Raw genomic sequence first — 16,272 nt, forward strand, 5'->3', positions numbered from 1 at the left:
GTGCCTTTTGTATTTAATTCCGATTCAATTTCTTTGTTTTATCGCCAATGTGAAGGTGAAAGGGATTCAGTAAACGAGCAACTGTGCATCGGAATCTAAAACTGGTGACACTGGAAGGGCTCAAAACGAAGACAGTAAGAAAAGTCAGTATTCTTGTACTTTAATTGGCATTGTGTTTTTAGTATTTAATTCCGATGCTATATCTGTGTTTCATCGTCAATGGGAAGGTCCAAGGGATATAGTAAACCTGAAGTGAATCATCGGAATCAAAAACTGGTCTCACAGGAAACTCTCAAAACGTGGACAGTAAGAAGAGTCAGTCTTTTTGTACCTAACTCGGCATTGTGCTTTTGTATTTAATTCCTATGTAATTTCGGTGTTTCATCGTCAATATGAAAGTCCTAGGGATACAGCAAACCCGAAGTGAAGCATCGAAATCTAAAACTGGTCTCACAGGAGAGGCTCAAAACATATACAGTAAGAAGAGTCAGTCTTCTTGTACTTATATCTCCATTGCGACTTTTGTATTTAATTCCGATACAATTTCTCTCATTCATCGTTAATTTGATAGTCCAAGGGCTACAATGAAGCTGCAGTTGTGCATCGGAATCTAAAACTGGTGTCATAGGAAAGGTTCAAAACATAGACAGTAAGAAGAGCCAGTCAATTTGAACTTTAGTCAGCATTGTGCCTTTTGTATTTAATTCCGATAAAATTTCTGTGTTTCATCGTCAATGTGAAGGTCCAAGGGATACAGTAAACCTGAAGTGAAGCATCGGAATCTAAAACTGGTCTCACAGGAAAGTCTCAAATGATAGACAGTAAGAAGAGTCAGTCTTCTTTGACTTAAGTCGGCATTGTGCCTTTTGTATTTAATTCCGATGGAATTTCTGTGTTTCTTCGTCAATATGATGGTCCAATGGATACAGTAAACTTGAAGTGAAGCTTCAGAATCAAAAACTGGTCTCACAGGAAAGGCTCAAAACATAGACAGCAAGAAGAGTCAGACTTCTTGTATTTATGTCAGCATTCTGCCTTTTGTATTTAATTCCGATGCAATTTCTTTGTTTTATCGCCAATGTGAAGGTGCAAGGGATACAGTAAAGCAGCAGTTGTGCATCGGAATCTAAAACTGGTGACACTGGAAGGGCTCAAAACATAGACAGTAAGAAAAGTCAGTCTTCTTGTACTTTAGTCGGCATTGTGCTTTTTGTATTTCATTCCGATGCTATATCTGTGTTTCATCGTCAATGGGAAGGTCCAAGGGATATAGTAAACCTGAAGTTAAGCATCGGAATCTTAAACTGGTCTCACAGGAAAGTCTCAAAGGATAGACAGTAAGAAGAGTCAGACTTCTTGTACTTAAGTCGGAATTGTGCCTTTTGTATTTAATTCCAATGCAGTTTATGCGTTTCATCGTCAATGTGAACGTCCAAGGGGTACAGTAAACCTGAAGTGAAACATCGGAATCTGAAACTGGCCTCACAGGAAAGGTTCAAAACGTGGATAGTAAGAAGAGTCAGTCTTTTTGTACCTAACTCGGCATTGTGCTTTTGTATTTAATTCCTATGTAATTTCGGTGTTTCATCGTCAATATGAAAGTCCTAGGGATACAGCAAACCCGAAGTGAAGCATCGAAATCTAAAACTGGTCTCACAGGAGAGGCTCAAAACATATACAGTAAGAAGAGTCAGTCTTCTTGGACATAAGTCGGCATTGTGCCTTTTGTATTTAATTCCGATGCAATTTCCGCGTTTCATCGTCAATGTGAAGGTCCAAGGGATACAGTAAACCTAAAGTGAAATATCGGAAACTAAAACTGGTCTCACAGGAAAGGCTCAAAGCATAGACGGTAAGAAGAGTCAGTCTTCTTGAACTTTAGTCGGCATTCTGTCTTTTTATTAATTACGAAGCAATTTCTCTCTTTCATCGTCAATTTGAAGGTCCAAGGGATACAGTGAAGCTGCAGTTGTGCATCGGAATCTAAAACTTCTGGCACAGGAGAGGCTCAAAACGTAGACACTAAGTTGTGTCAATCGTCTTGTACTTAAGTCGGCATTGTGCCTTTTGTGTTGTAATTCGGATGCAGTTTCTGAGTTTCATCGTCAATGTGAATGTCCAAGGGTTACAGTGAACCTGAAGTGAATCATCGGAATCTGAAACTGGTCTCACAGGAAAGGCTCAAAACATAGACAGTAAGAAGAGGAGGTCTTCATGTATTTAAGTTGTCATTCTGCCTTTCTATTGAATTCCGATGCATTTTCTGTGTTTCATCGTCAATGTGAAGGTCCAAGGGATACAGTAAACCTGAAGTGAGATATCGGGTTCTAAAACTGGTCTCACAGGAAATACTCAAAACATAGACAGTAAGAGGAGTCAGTCTTGTTGAACTTAGGTCGGTATTGTGACTTTTGTATTTAATTCCGATCCAATTTATGTGTTTAATCGTCAATGTGAAGGTCCAAGATATACAGTAAACCTGAAGTGAAGCATCGGAATCTAAAACTGGTCTCACAGGAAAGTCTTAAAAGATAGACAGTAAGAAGAGTCTGTCTTCTTGTCCTTAAGTCGGCATTATGACTTTTCTATTTAATTCCGAAGACATTTCTGTGTTTCATCGTCAATGTGAAGGTGCAAGGGATACAGTAAACCTTCAGTTGTGCATCAGAATCTAAAACTGGTGACACTGGAAGGGCGCAAAACATATACAGTAAGAAGAGTCAGTCATCTTGTACTTAAGTCGGCATTGTGCCTTTTGTATTTAATTCGCATGCAATATCTGTGTTTCATCGTCTATGTGAAGGTCCAAGGGATATAGTAAACCTGAAGTGAAGCATCGGAATCTAAAACTGGTCTCACAGGAAAGTCTCAAGGGATAGACAGTAAGAAGAGTCAGTCTTCTTGTACTTAAGTCTGAATTGTGCCTTTTGTATTTAATTCCAATGCAGTTTCTGCGTTTCATCGTGAATGTGAACGTCCAAGGGGTACAGTAAACCTGAAGTGAAACATCGGAATCTGAAACTGGTCTCACAGGAAAGGTTCAAAACGTGGGTAGTAAGAAGAGTCAGTCTTTTTGTACCTAACTCGGCATTGTGCTTTTGTATTTAATTCAGATGTAATTTCTGTGTTTCATCGTCAATATGAAAGTCCGAGGGATACAGCCAACCTGAAGTGAAGCATCGAAATCTAAAACTGGTCTCACAGGAAAGGCTCAAAACATATACAGTAAGAAGAGTCAGTCTTCTTGTACTTAAGTCGGCATTGTGACTTTTGCATTTAATTCCGATGCAATTTCCGCGTTTCATCGTCAATGTGAAGGTCCAAGGGATACAGTAAACCTGATGTGATGCATCGGAAACTAAAACTGGTCTCACAGGAAAGTCTCAAATGATAGACTGTAAGAAGAGTCAGTCTTTTTGTACTTAAGTCGGCATCGTGCCTTTTGTATTTATTTCCGATGCAATATCGGTGTTTCATCGTCAATGTGAAGGTCCAAGGGATACAGTAAACCTCAAGTGAAGCATCGTAATCTAAACTTGGTCTCACAGGAAAGGCTCAAACATAGACAGTTAGAAGAGTCAGTCTTCTTGTACTTAAGTCGGCATTGTGCCTTTTTTTTCATTACGATGCAATTTCTCTGTTTCATCGACAATTTGAATGTGTAATGGGCACAGTGAAGCTGCAGTTTTGAATCGGAGTCTAAAACTACTGGCAGAGGAGAGGCTCAAAACGTAGACACTATGTTGTGTTAGTCTTTTTTACTTAAGTCGGCATTGTGCCTTTTGTATTTAATTCCCATGCAATATCTGTGTTTCATCATCTATGTGAAGGTCCAAGTGATACAGTAAACCTGAAGTGAAGCATCGGAATCTAAACTTGGTCTCACAGGAAAGACTCAAACATAGACCGTTAGAAGAGTCAGTCTTCTTGTACTTAAGTCGGCATTGTGCCTTTTTTTTAATTACGAAGCAATTTCTCTCTTTCATCGTCAATTTGAAGGTCCAAGGGATACAGTGAAGCTGCAGTTGTGCATCGGAATCTAAAACTTCTGGCACAGGAGAGGCTCAAAACGTAGACACTAAGTTGTGTCAATCTTCTTGTACTTAAGTCGGCATTGTGCCTTTTGTGTTGTAATTCGGATGCAGTTTCTGAGTTTCATCGTCAATGTGAATGTCCAAGGGTTACAGTGAACCTGAAGTGAATCATCGGAATCTGAAACTGGTCTCACAGGAAAGGCTCAAAACAGAGACAGTAAGAAGAGGAGGTCTTCATGTATTTAAGTTGGCATTCTGCCTTTTCTATTGAATTCCGATGCATTATCTGTGTTTCATCGTCAATGTAAAGGTCCAAGGGATACAGTAAACCTGAAGTGAAATATCGGGTTCTAAAACTGGTCTCACAGAAAATACTCAAAACATAGACAGTAAGAGGAGTCAGTCTTGTTGAACTTAGGTCGGTATTGTGACTTTTGTATTTAATTCCGATGCAATTTATGTGTTTAATCGTCAATGTGACGGTCCAAGGAATACAGTAAACCTGAAGTGAAGCATCGGAATCTAAAACTGGTCTCACAGGGAAGTCTCAAGGGATAGACAGTAAGAAGAGTCAGTCTTCTTGTACTTAAGTCTGAATTGTGCCTTTTGTATTTAATTCCAATGCAGTTTCTGCGTTTCATCGTCAATGTGATCGTCTAAGGGGTACAGTAAACCTGAAGTGAAACATCGGAATCTGAAACTGGTCTCAGAGGAAAGGTTCAAAACATGGGTAGTAAGAAGAGTCAGTCTTTTTGTACCTAACTCGGCATTGTGCTTTTGTATTTAATTCAGATGTAATTTCTGTGTTTCAACGTCAATATGAAAGTCCGAGGGATACAGCCAACCTGAAGTGAAGCATCGGAATCTATAACTGGTCTCACAGGAAAGGGTCAAAACATATACAGTAAGAAGAGTCAGTCTTCTTGTACTTAAGTCGGCATAGTGACTTTTGCATTTAATTCCGATGCAATTTCCGCGTTTCATCGTCAATGTGAAGGTCCAAGGGATACAGTAAACCTAAAGTGAAATATCGGAAACTAAAACTGGTCTCACAGGAAATGCTCAAAGCATAGACGGTAAGAAGAGTCAGTCTTCTTGAACTTAAGTCGGCATTCTGTCTTTTTTAATTAATTCCGATGCAATTTCTGTGTTTCATCGTCAATGTGAAGGTCCAAGGGAATGAGTCAACCTGAAGTGAATCATCGGAATCTGAAACTGGTCTCACAGGAAAGGCCAAAACATAGACAGTAAGAAGAGTCAATCTTTTTGTACCTAACTCGGCATTGTGCCATTTGTATTTAATTCCGACGCAATTTCTGTGTTTCATCGACAATATGAATGTCCAAGCGATACAGTAAACCTGAAGTGAAGCATCGGAATCTGAAACTGGTCTCACAGGAAAGGCGCAGAACATAGATAGTAAGAAGAGGCAGCCTTCTTGTACTTAAGGAAGCATTGTGACCTTTGTATTTAATTCCGATGCATTTTCTGTGTTTCATCGTCAATGTGAAGGTCCAAGGGTTACAGTAAACCTGAAGTGAAGCATCGGAATCTGAAACTGTTCTCATATTAAAGTCTCAAAACATAGACAGTAAGAAAAATCTGTCAATTTGAACTTTATTCGGCATTATGCCTTTTGTATTTATTTCCGATGCAATATCGGTGTTTCATCGTCAATGTGAAGGTCCAAGGGATACAGTAAACCTCAAGTGAAGCATCGTAATCTAAACTTGGTCTCACAGGAAAGGATCAAACATAGACAGTTAGAAGAGTCAGTCTTCTTGTACTCAAGTCGGCATTGTGCCTTTTTTTTTCATTACGATGCAATTTCTCTGTTTCATCGACAATTTGAATGTCCAATGGGCACAGTGAAGCTGCAGTTTTGAATCGGAGTCTAAAACTACTGGCAGAGGAGGGGCTCAAAACGTAGACACTACGTTGTGTTAGTCTTTTTTACTTAAGTCGGCATTGTGCCTTTTGTATTTAATTCCCATGCAATATCTGTGTTTCATCGTCTATGTGAAGGTCCAAGTGATACAGTAAACCTGAAGTGAAGCATCGGAATCTAAACTTGGTCTCACAGGAAAGACTCAAACATAGACCGTTAGAAGAGTCAGTCTTCTTGTACTTAAGTCGGCATTGTGCCTTTTTTTTAATTACGAAGCAATTTCTCTCTTTCATCGTCAATTTGAAGGTCCAAGGGATACAGTGAAGCTGCTTTTGTGCCTCGGAATCTAAAACTTCTGGCACAGGAGATGCTCAAAACGTAGACACTAAGTTGTGTCAATCTTCTCATACTTAAGTCGGCATTGTGCCTTTTGTGTTGTAATTCGGATGCAGTTTCTGAGTTTCATCGTCAATGTGAATGTCCAAGGGTTACAGTGAACCTGAAGTGAATCATCGGAATCTGAAACTGGTCTCACACGAAAGGCTCAAAACATAGACAGTAAGAAGAGGAGGTCTTCATGTATTTAAGTTGGCATTCTGCCTTTTCTATTGAATTCCGATGCATTATCTTTGTTTCATCGTCAATGTGAAGGTCCAAGGGATACAGTAAACCTGAAGTGAAATATCGGGTTGTAAAACTGGTCTCACAGGAAATACTCAAAACATAGACAGTAAGAGGAGTCAGTCTTGTTGAACTTAGGTCGGTATTGTGACTTTTGTATTTAATTCCGATGCAATTTATGTGTTTAATCGTCAATGTGAAGGTCCAAGGAATACAGTAAACCTGAAGTGAAGCATCGGAATCTAAAACTGGTCGCACAGGAAAGTCTCAAAAGATAGACAGTAAGAAGAGTCTGTCTTCTTGTCCTTAAGTCGGCATTATGACTTTTCTATTTAATTCCGAAGACATTTCTGTGTTTCATCGTCAATGTGAAGGTGCAAGGGATACAGTAAACCTTCAGTTGTGCATCGGAATCTAAAACTGGTGACACTTGAAGGGCGCAAATCATATACAGTAAGAAGAGTCAGTCATCTTGTACTTAAGTCGGCATTGTGCCTTTTGTATTTAATTCGCATGCAATATCTGTGTTTCATCGTCTATGTGAAGGTCCAAGGGATATAGTAAACCTGAAGTGAAGCATCGGAATCTAAAACTGGTCTCACAGGAAAGTCTCAAGGGATAGAGAGTAAGAAGAGTCAGTCTTCTTGTACTTAAGTCTGAATTGTGCCTTTTGTATTTAATTCCAATGCAGTTTCTGCGTTTCATCGTCAATGTGAACGTCCAAGGGGTACAGTAAACCTGAAGTGAAACATCGGAATCTGAAACTGGTCTCACAGGAAAGGTTCAAATCGTGGGTAGTAAGAAGAGTCAGTCTTTTTGTACCTAACTCGGCATTGTGCTTTTGTATTTAATTCAGATGTAATTTCTGTGTTTCATCGTCAATATGAACGTCCGAGGGATACAGCCAACCTGAAGTGAAGCATCGAAATCTAAAACTGGTCTCACAGGAAAGGCTCAAAACATATACAGTAAGAAGAGTCAGTCTTCTTGTACTTAAGACGGCATTGTGTTTTTTGTATTTAATTCCGATGTATTTTCCGCGTTTCATCGTCAATGTGAAGGTCCAAGGGATACAGTAAACCTAAAGTGAAATATCGGAAACTAAAACTGGTCTCACAGGAAAAGCTCAAAGCATAGACGGTAAGAAGAGTCAGTCTTCTTGAACTTAAGTCGGCATTCTGTCTTTTTTAATTAATTCCGATGCAATTTCTGTGTTTCATCGTCAATGTGAAGGTCCTAGGCATACAGTAAACCTGATGTGATGCATCGGAATCTAAAACTGGTCTCACAGGAAAGTCTCAAATGATAGACTGTAAGTAGAGTCAGTCTTCTTGTACTTAAGTCGGCATCGTGCCTTTTCTATTTAATTCCGATGCAATTTCTGTGTTCCATCGTCAATGTGATTGTCCAATGGATACAGTAAACCTGAAGTGAAGCATCGGAATCAAAAACTGGTCTCACACGAAAGGCTCAAAACAAAGAAAGTAAGAAGAGTCAGTCTTCTTGTACTTAAGTCGGCATTGTGCCTTTTGTGTTGAAATTGGGATGCAGTTTCTGAGTTTCATCGTCATTGTGAATGTCGAAGGGATACAGTGAACCTGAAGTGAATCATCGGAATCTGAAACTGGTCTCACAGGAAAGGCTGAAAACAAAGACAGTAAGAAGAGTCAGTCTTTTTGTACCTAACTCGGCATTGTGCCTTTTGTATTTAATTCCGACGCAATTTCTGTGTTTCATCGACAATGTGAAGGTGCAAGGGATACAGTAAACCTGCAGTTGTGCTTCGGAATCTAAAACTGGTGACACTGGAAGGACTCAAAACATAGCCAGTGAGAAGAGTCAGTCTTCTTGTAATTTGGTCGGCATTGTGCCTTTTGTAATTAATTCCGATGCATTTTTTGTGTTTAATCGTCAGTGTGAAGGTCCAAGTGGCACAGTAAACCTGAAGTGAAGCATCAGAATCTGAAACTGGTCTCACAGGAAAGGCTCAAACATAGACAGTTAGAAGAGTCAGTCTTCTTGTACTGAAGTCGACATTGTGCCTTTTTTTAAATTACGATGCAATTTCTCTCTTTCATCGTCAATTTGAAGGTCCAAGGGATACAGAGAAGCTGCAGTTTTGCATCGGAATCAGAAACTTCTGGCACAGGAGAGGCTCAAAACGTAGACACTAAGTTTTGTCAGTCTTTTTTAGTTAAGTCGGCATTGTGCCTTTTGTATTTAATTCCGATGCAATTTCTGTGTTTCATCGTCAATGGGAAGGTCCAGGTGATACAGTAAACCTGAAGTGAAGCATCGGATCTAAAACTGGTCTCACAGGAAAGACTCGAACATAGACAGTTACAAGAGTCAGTCTTTTTGTACTTAAGTCGGCATTTTGCCTTTTGTATTTAATGCCGATGTAATTTCTGTGTTTCATCTTCAATGTGAAGTTCCAAGGGATACAGTAAACCTGAAGTGAAACATGGCAATCTAAAACTGGTCACACAGAAAGGGCTCAAAGGATAGACAGTAAGAAGAGTCAGTCTTCTTGTACTTAAGTCGGAATTGTGCCATTTGTATTTAATTCCGATGCAATATAGGTGTTTCATCGACAATATGAAGGTCCAAGGGATAGAGTCAACCTGAAGTGAATCATCGGAATCTGAAACTGGTCTCACAGGAAAGGCCAAAACATAGACAGTAAGAAGAGTCAATCTTTTTGTACCTAACTCGGCATTGTGCCATTTGTATTTAATTCCGACGCAATTTCTGTGTTTCATCGACAATATGAATGTCCAAGCGATACAGTAAACCTGAAGTGAAGCATCGTAATCTGAAACTGGTCTCACAGGAAAGGCGCAAAACATAGATAGTAAGAAGAGGCAGGCTTCTTGTACTTAATGAAGCATTGTGGCCTTTGTATTTAATTCCGATGCATTTTCTCTGTTTCATCGTCAATGTGAAGGTCCAAGGGTTACAGTAAACCTGAAGTGAAGCATCGGAATCTGAAACTGTTCTCATATTAAAGTCTCAAAACATAGACAGTAAGAAAAATCTGTCAATTTGAACTTTATTCGGCATTGTGCCTTTTGTATTTATTTCCGATGCAATATCGGTGTTTCATCGTCAATGTGAAGGTCCAAGGGATACAGTAAACCTCAAGTGAAGCATCGTAATCTAAACTTGGTCTCACAGGAAAGGCTCAAACATAGACAGTTAGAAGAGTCAGTCTTCTTATACTTAAGTCGGCATTGTGCCTTTTTTTTTCATTACGTTGCGATTTCTCTGTTTCATCGACAATTTGAATGTCCAATTGGCACAGTGAAGCTGCAGTTGTGAATCGGAGTCTAAAACTACTGGCAGAGGAGAGGCTCAAAACGTAGACACTATGTTGTGTTAGTCTTTTTTACTTAAGTCGGCATTGTGCCTTTTGTATTTAATTCCCATGCAATATCTGTGTTTCATCGTCTATGTGAAGGTCCAAGTGATACAGTAAACCTGAAGTGAAGCATCGGAATCTAAACTTGGTCTCACAGGAAAGACTCAAACATAGACCGTTAGAAGAGTCAGTCATCTTTTACTTAAGTCGGCATTGTGCCTTTTTTTTAATTACGAAGCAATTTCTCTCTTTTATCGTCAATTTGAAGGTCCAAGGGAAACAGTGAAGCTGCAGTTGTGCATCGGAATCTAAAACTTCTGCACAGGAGAGGCTCAAAACGTAGACACTAAGTTGTGTCAATCTTCTTGTACTTAAGTCGGCATTGTGCCTTTTGTGTTGTAATTCGGATGCAGTTTCTGAGTTTCATCGTCAATGTGAATGTCCAAGGGTTACAGTGAACCTGAAGTGAATCATCGGAATCTGAAACTGGTCTCACAGGAAAGGCTCAAAACATAGACAGTAAGAAGAGGAGGTCTTCATGTATTTAAGTTGGCATTCTGCCTTTTCTATTGAATTCCGATGCATTTTCTGTGTTTCATCGTCAATGTGAAGGTCCAAGGGATACAGTAAACCTGAAGTGAAATATCGGGTTCCAAAACTGGTCTCACAGGAAATACTCAAAACATAGACAGTAAAAGGAGTCAGTCTTGTTGAACTTAGGTCGGTATTGTGACTTTTGTATTTAATTCCGATGCAATTTATGTGTTTAATCGTCAATGTGAAGGTCCAAGGAATACAGTAAAACTGAAGTGAAGCATCGGAATCTAAAACTGGTCTCACAGGAAAGTCTCAAAAGATAGACAGTAAGAAGAGTCTGTCTTCTTGTCCTTAAGTCGGCGTTATGACTTTTCTATTTAATTCCGAAGACATTTCTGTGTTTCATCGTCAATGTGAAGGTGCAAGGGATACAGTAAACCTTCGGTTGTGCATCGGAATCTAAAACTGGTGACACTGGAAGGGCGCAAAACATATACAGTAAGAAGAGTCAGTCATCTTGTACTTAAGTCGGCATTGTGCCTTTTGTATTTAATTCGCATGCAATATCTGTGTTTCATCGTCTATGTGAAGGTCCAAGTGATGCAGTAAATCTGAAGTGAAGCATCGGAATCTAAAACTGGTCTCACAGGAATGTCTCAAAGCATATAATGTAAGAAGAGTAATTCTTCTTGTACTTTGGTCGGCATTGTGCCTTTTGTATTTAATTCCGATGCATTTTCTGCGTTTCATCGTCAATGTGAAGGTGCAAGTGATACAGTAAACCTGAAGGGAAGCATCGGAATCTAAAACTGGTCTCACAGGAAATGCTCAAACATAGACAGTTCGAAGAGTCAGTCTTCTTGTACTTAAGTCGGCATTGTGCCTTTTTTTTCATTACGATGCAATTTCTCTGTTTCATCGACAATTTGAATGTCCAAGGGGTACAGTGAAGCTGCAGTTTTGAATCGGAATCTAATACTACTGGCAGGGGAGAGGCTCAAAACGTAGACACTATGTTGTGTTAGTATTTTTTACTTGAGTCTTCATTGTGCCTTTTGTATTTAATTCCCATGCAATATCTGTGTTTCATCGTCTATGTGAAGGTCCATGTGATACAGTAAACCTGAAGTGAAGCATCGGAATCTAAACTTGGTCTCACAGGAAAGACTCAAACATAGACTGTTAGAAGAGTCAGTCTTCTTGTACTTAAATCGGCATTGTGCCTTTTTTTTAATTACGATGCAATTTCTCTCTTTCATCGTCAATTTGAAGGTCCAAGGGATACAGTGAAGCTGCAGTTGTGCATCGGAATCTAAAACTTCTGGCACAGGAGGGGCTCAAAACGTAGACACTAAGTTTTGTCAGTCTTTTTTAGTTATGTCGGCATTGTGCCTTTTGTATTTAATTCCGATGCAATTTCTGTGTTTCATCGTCAATGGGAAGGTCCAGGTGATACAGTAAACCTGAAGTGAAGCATCGGATCTAAAACTGGTCTCACAGGAAAGACTCGAACATAGACAGTTACAAGAGTCAGTCTTTTTGTACTTAAGTCGGCATTTTGCCTTTTGTATTTAATGCCGATGTAATTTCTGTGTTTCATCTTCAATGTGAAGTTCCAAGGGATACAGTAAACCTGAAGTGAAACATGGCAATCTAAAACTGGTCACACAGAAAGGTCTCAAAGGATAGACAGTAAGAAGAGTCAGTCTTCTTGTACTTAAGTCGGAATTGTGCCATTTGTATTTAATTCCGATGCAATATAGGTGTTTCATCGACAATGTGAAGGTCCAAGGGATAGAGTCAACCTGAAGTGAATCATCGGAATCTGAAACTGGTCTCACAGGAAAGGCCAAAACATAGACAGTAAGAAGAGTCAATCTTTTTGTACCTAACTCGGCATTGTGCCATTTGTATTTAATTCCGACGCAATTTCTGTGTTTCATCGACAATATGAATGTCCAAGCGATACAGTAAACCTGAAGTGAAGCATCGGAATCTGAAACTGGTCTCACAGGAAAGGCGCAAAACATAGATAGTAAGAAGAGGCAGGCTTCTTGTACTTAAGGAAGCATTGTGGCCTTTGTATTTAATTCCGATGCATTTTCTCTGTTTCATCGTCAATGTGAAGGTCCAAGGGTTACAGTAAACCTGAAGTGAAGCATCGGAATCTGAAACTGTTCTCATATTAAAGTCTCAAAACATAGACAGTAAGAAAAATCTGTCAATTTGAACTTTATTCGGCATTGTGCCTTTTGTATTTATTTCCGATGCAATATCGGTGTTTCATCGTCAATGTGAAGGTCCAAGGGATACAGTAAACCTCAAGTGAAGCATCGTAATCTAAACTTGGTCTCACAGGAAAGGCTCAAACATAGACAGTTAGAAGAGTCAGTCTTCTTATACTTAAGTCGGCATTGTGCCTTTTTTTTCATTACGTTGCAATTTCTCTGTTTCATCGACAATTTGAATGTCCAATTGGCACAGTGAAGCTGCAGTTTTGAATCGGAGTCTAAAACTACTGGCAGAGGAGAGGCTCAAAACGTAGACCATATGTTGTGTTAGTCTTTTTTACTTAAGTCGGCATTGTGCCTTTTGTATTTAATTCCCATGCAATATCTGTGTTTCATCGTCTATGTGAAGGTCCAAGTGATACAGTAAACCTGAAGTGAAGCATCGGAATCTAAACTTGGTCTCACAGGAAAGACTCAAACATAGACCGTTAGAAGAGTCAGTCTTCTTTTACTTAAGTCGGCATTGTGCCTTTTTTTTTAATTACGAAGCAATTTCTCTCTTTCATCGTCAATTTGAAGGTCCAAGGGATACAGTGAAGCTGCAGTTGTGCATCGGAATCTAAAACTTCTGGCACAGGAGAGGCTCAAAACGTAGACACTAAGTTGTGTCAATCGTCTTGTACTTAAGTCGGCATTGTGCCTTTTGGGTTGTAATTCGGATGCAGTTTCTGAGTTTCATCGTCAATGTGAATGTCCAAGGGTTACAGTGAACCTGAAGTGAATCATCGGAATCTGAAACTGGTCTCACACGAAAGGCTCAAAACATAGACAGTAAGAAGAGGAGGTCTTCATGTATTTAAGTTGGCATTCTGCCTTTTCTATTGAATTCCGATGCATTTTCTGTGTTTCATCGTCAATGTGAAGGTCCAAGGGATACAGTAAACCTGAAGTGAAATATCGGGTTCTAAAACTGGTCTCACAGGAAATACTCAAAACATAGACAGTAAAAGGAGTCAGTCTTGTTGAACTTAGGTCGGTATTGTGACTTTTGTATTTAATTCCGATGCAATTTATGTGTTTAATCGTCAATGTGAAGGTCCAAGGAATACAGTAAACCTGAAGTGAAGCATCGGAATCTAAAACTGGTCTCACAGGAAATGCTCAAACATAGACAGTTCGAAGAGTCAGTCTTCTTGTACTTAAGTCGGCATTGTGCCTTTTTTTTCATTACGATGCAATTTCTCTGTTTCATCGACAATTTGAATGTCCAAGGGGTACAGTGAAGCTGCAGTTTTGAATCGGAATCTAATACTACTGGCAGAGGAGAGGCTCAAAACGTAGACACTATGTTGTGTTAGTATTTTTTACTTGAGTCTTCATTGTGCCTTTTGTATTTAATTCCCATGCAATATCTGTGTTTCATCGTCTATGTGAAGGTCCATGTGATACAGTAAACCTGAAGTGAAGCATCGGAATCTAAACTTGGTCTCACAGGAAAGACTCAAACATAGACTGTTAGAAGAGTCAGTCTTCTTGTACTTAAATCGGCATTGTGCCTTTTTTTTAATTACGATGCAATTTCTCTCTTTCATCGTCAATTTGAAGGTCCAAGGGATACAGTGAAGCTGCAGTTGTGCATCGGAATCTAAAACTTCTGGCACAGGAGGGGCTCAAAACGTAGACACTAAGTGGTGTCAATCTTCTTGTACTTAAGTCGGCATTTTGCCTTTTGTGTTGTAATTCGGATGCAGTTTCTGAATTTCATCGTCAATGTGAATGTCCAAGGGATACAGTGAACCTGAAGTGAACCATCAGAATCTGAAACTGGTCTCACAGCAAAGGCTCAAAACAAAGACAGTAAGATGAGGCAGTCTTCATGTAGTTAAGTTGGCATTGTGCCTTTTCTATTTAATTCCGATGCATTTTCTGTGTTTCATCGTCAATGTGAAGGTCCAAAGGATACAGTAAACCTGAAGTCAATCATCGGAATCTAAAATTGGTCTCACAGGAAAGGCTCAAACAAAGACAGTAAGAAGAGTCAGTCTTCTTGTACTTAAGTCGGCTTTGTGACCTTTTTTTTTAATTACAATGCAATTTCTCACTTTCATCGTCAATTTATAGGTCCAAGGGATAGTGTGAAGCTGCAGTTGTGCATCGGAATCTAAAACTTGTGACACAGGAAAGGCTGAAAACGTAGACACTAAGTTGTGTCACGCCTCTTGTACTTAATTCGGCATATTGTCTTTTGTATTTACTTCCGATGCAATTTCAGTGTCTCATCGTCAATGTGAAGGTCCAAGGGATACAGTAAACCTGAAGTGAAGCATCGGAATCTGAAACTGGTCACATAGGAAAGGTTCCAAACACAGATAGTAAGTAGAGTCAGTCTTCTTGTACTTAAGTCGGCATTGTGGCCTTTGTATTTAATTCCGATGCAATTTCTCTTTTTCATCGTCAATGTGAAGGTCCAAGGGATACAGTAAACCTGAAGTGAAGCACCGGAATCTAAAACTGGTCTCACACGAAAGTCAAGATTGATATACAGTAAGAAGAATCAGTCTTGTTGTACTTAAGTCGGCATTGTGCATTTTGTATTTAATTCCTATGCAATATCTGAGTTTCATCGTCAATCTGAAGGTCCAAGGGATACAGTAAACCTGCAGTTGTGCATCGGAATCTAAAACTGCTGTCATAGGAAAGGCTCAAAACATAGACAGTAAGAAGGGTCAGTCAATTTGAACTTGAGTCGGCAGTGTGCCTTTTGTATTTAATTCCGATGCAATTTCTGTGTTTCATAGTCAATGTGAAGGTCCAAGGGATACAGTAAACCTGAAGTGAAGCATCGGAATCCAAAACTGGTCTCACAGGAAAGTCTCAAAAGATAGACAGTAAGAAGAGTCAGTCTTCTTTGACTTAGGCGGCATTGTGCCTTTTGTATTTAATTCCGATGAATTTCTGTGTTTCTTCGTCAATATGATGGTCCAATGGATACAGTAAGCTTGAAGTGAAGCATCAGAATCAAAAACTGGTCTCACAGGAAAGGCTCAAAACATAGACAGCTAGAAGAGTCAGTCTTCTTGTATTTATGTCATCATTGTGCCTTTTGTATTTAATTCCGATGAAATTTCTTTGATTTATCGCCAATGTGATGGTGCAAGGGATACAGTAAACCAGCAGTTGTGCATCGGAATCTAAAACTGGTGACACTGGAAGGGCTCAAAACATTGACAGTAAGAAAAGTCAGTCTTCTTGTACTTTAGTCGGCATTGTGCTTTTTGTATTTAATTCCGATGCTATTTCTGTGTTTCATCGTCAGTGGGAAGGTCCAAGGGATATAGTAAACCTGAAGTGAAGTATCGGAATCTAAAACTATTCTCACAGGAAAGTCTCAAAGGATAGACAGTAAGAAGAGTCAGTCTTCTTGTACTTATGTCGGAATTGTGCCTTTTTTTTTATTACGATCCAATTCCTCTCTTTCATCGTCAATTTGAAGGTCCAAGGGATACAGTGAAGCAGCAGTTATGCATCGGAATCTAAAATTTCTGGCACAGGAGAGGCTCAAAACGTAGACACTATGTTGTGTCAGTCTTTTTTACTTAA

This window comes from Schistocerca nitens, chromosome 7 (genome assembly GCF_023898315.1).
Source record: "Schistocerca nitens isolate TAMUIC-IGC-003100 chromosome 7, iqSchNite1.1, whole genome shotgun sequence".
Classification (NCBI taxonomy): domain Eukaryota; kingdom Metazoa; phylum Arthropoda; class Insecta; order Orthoptera; family Acrididae; genus Schistocerca; species Schistocerca nitens.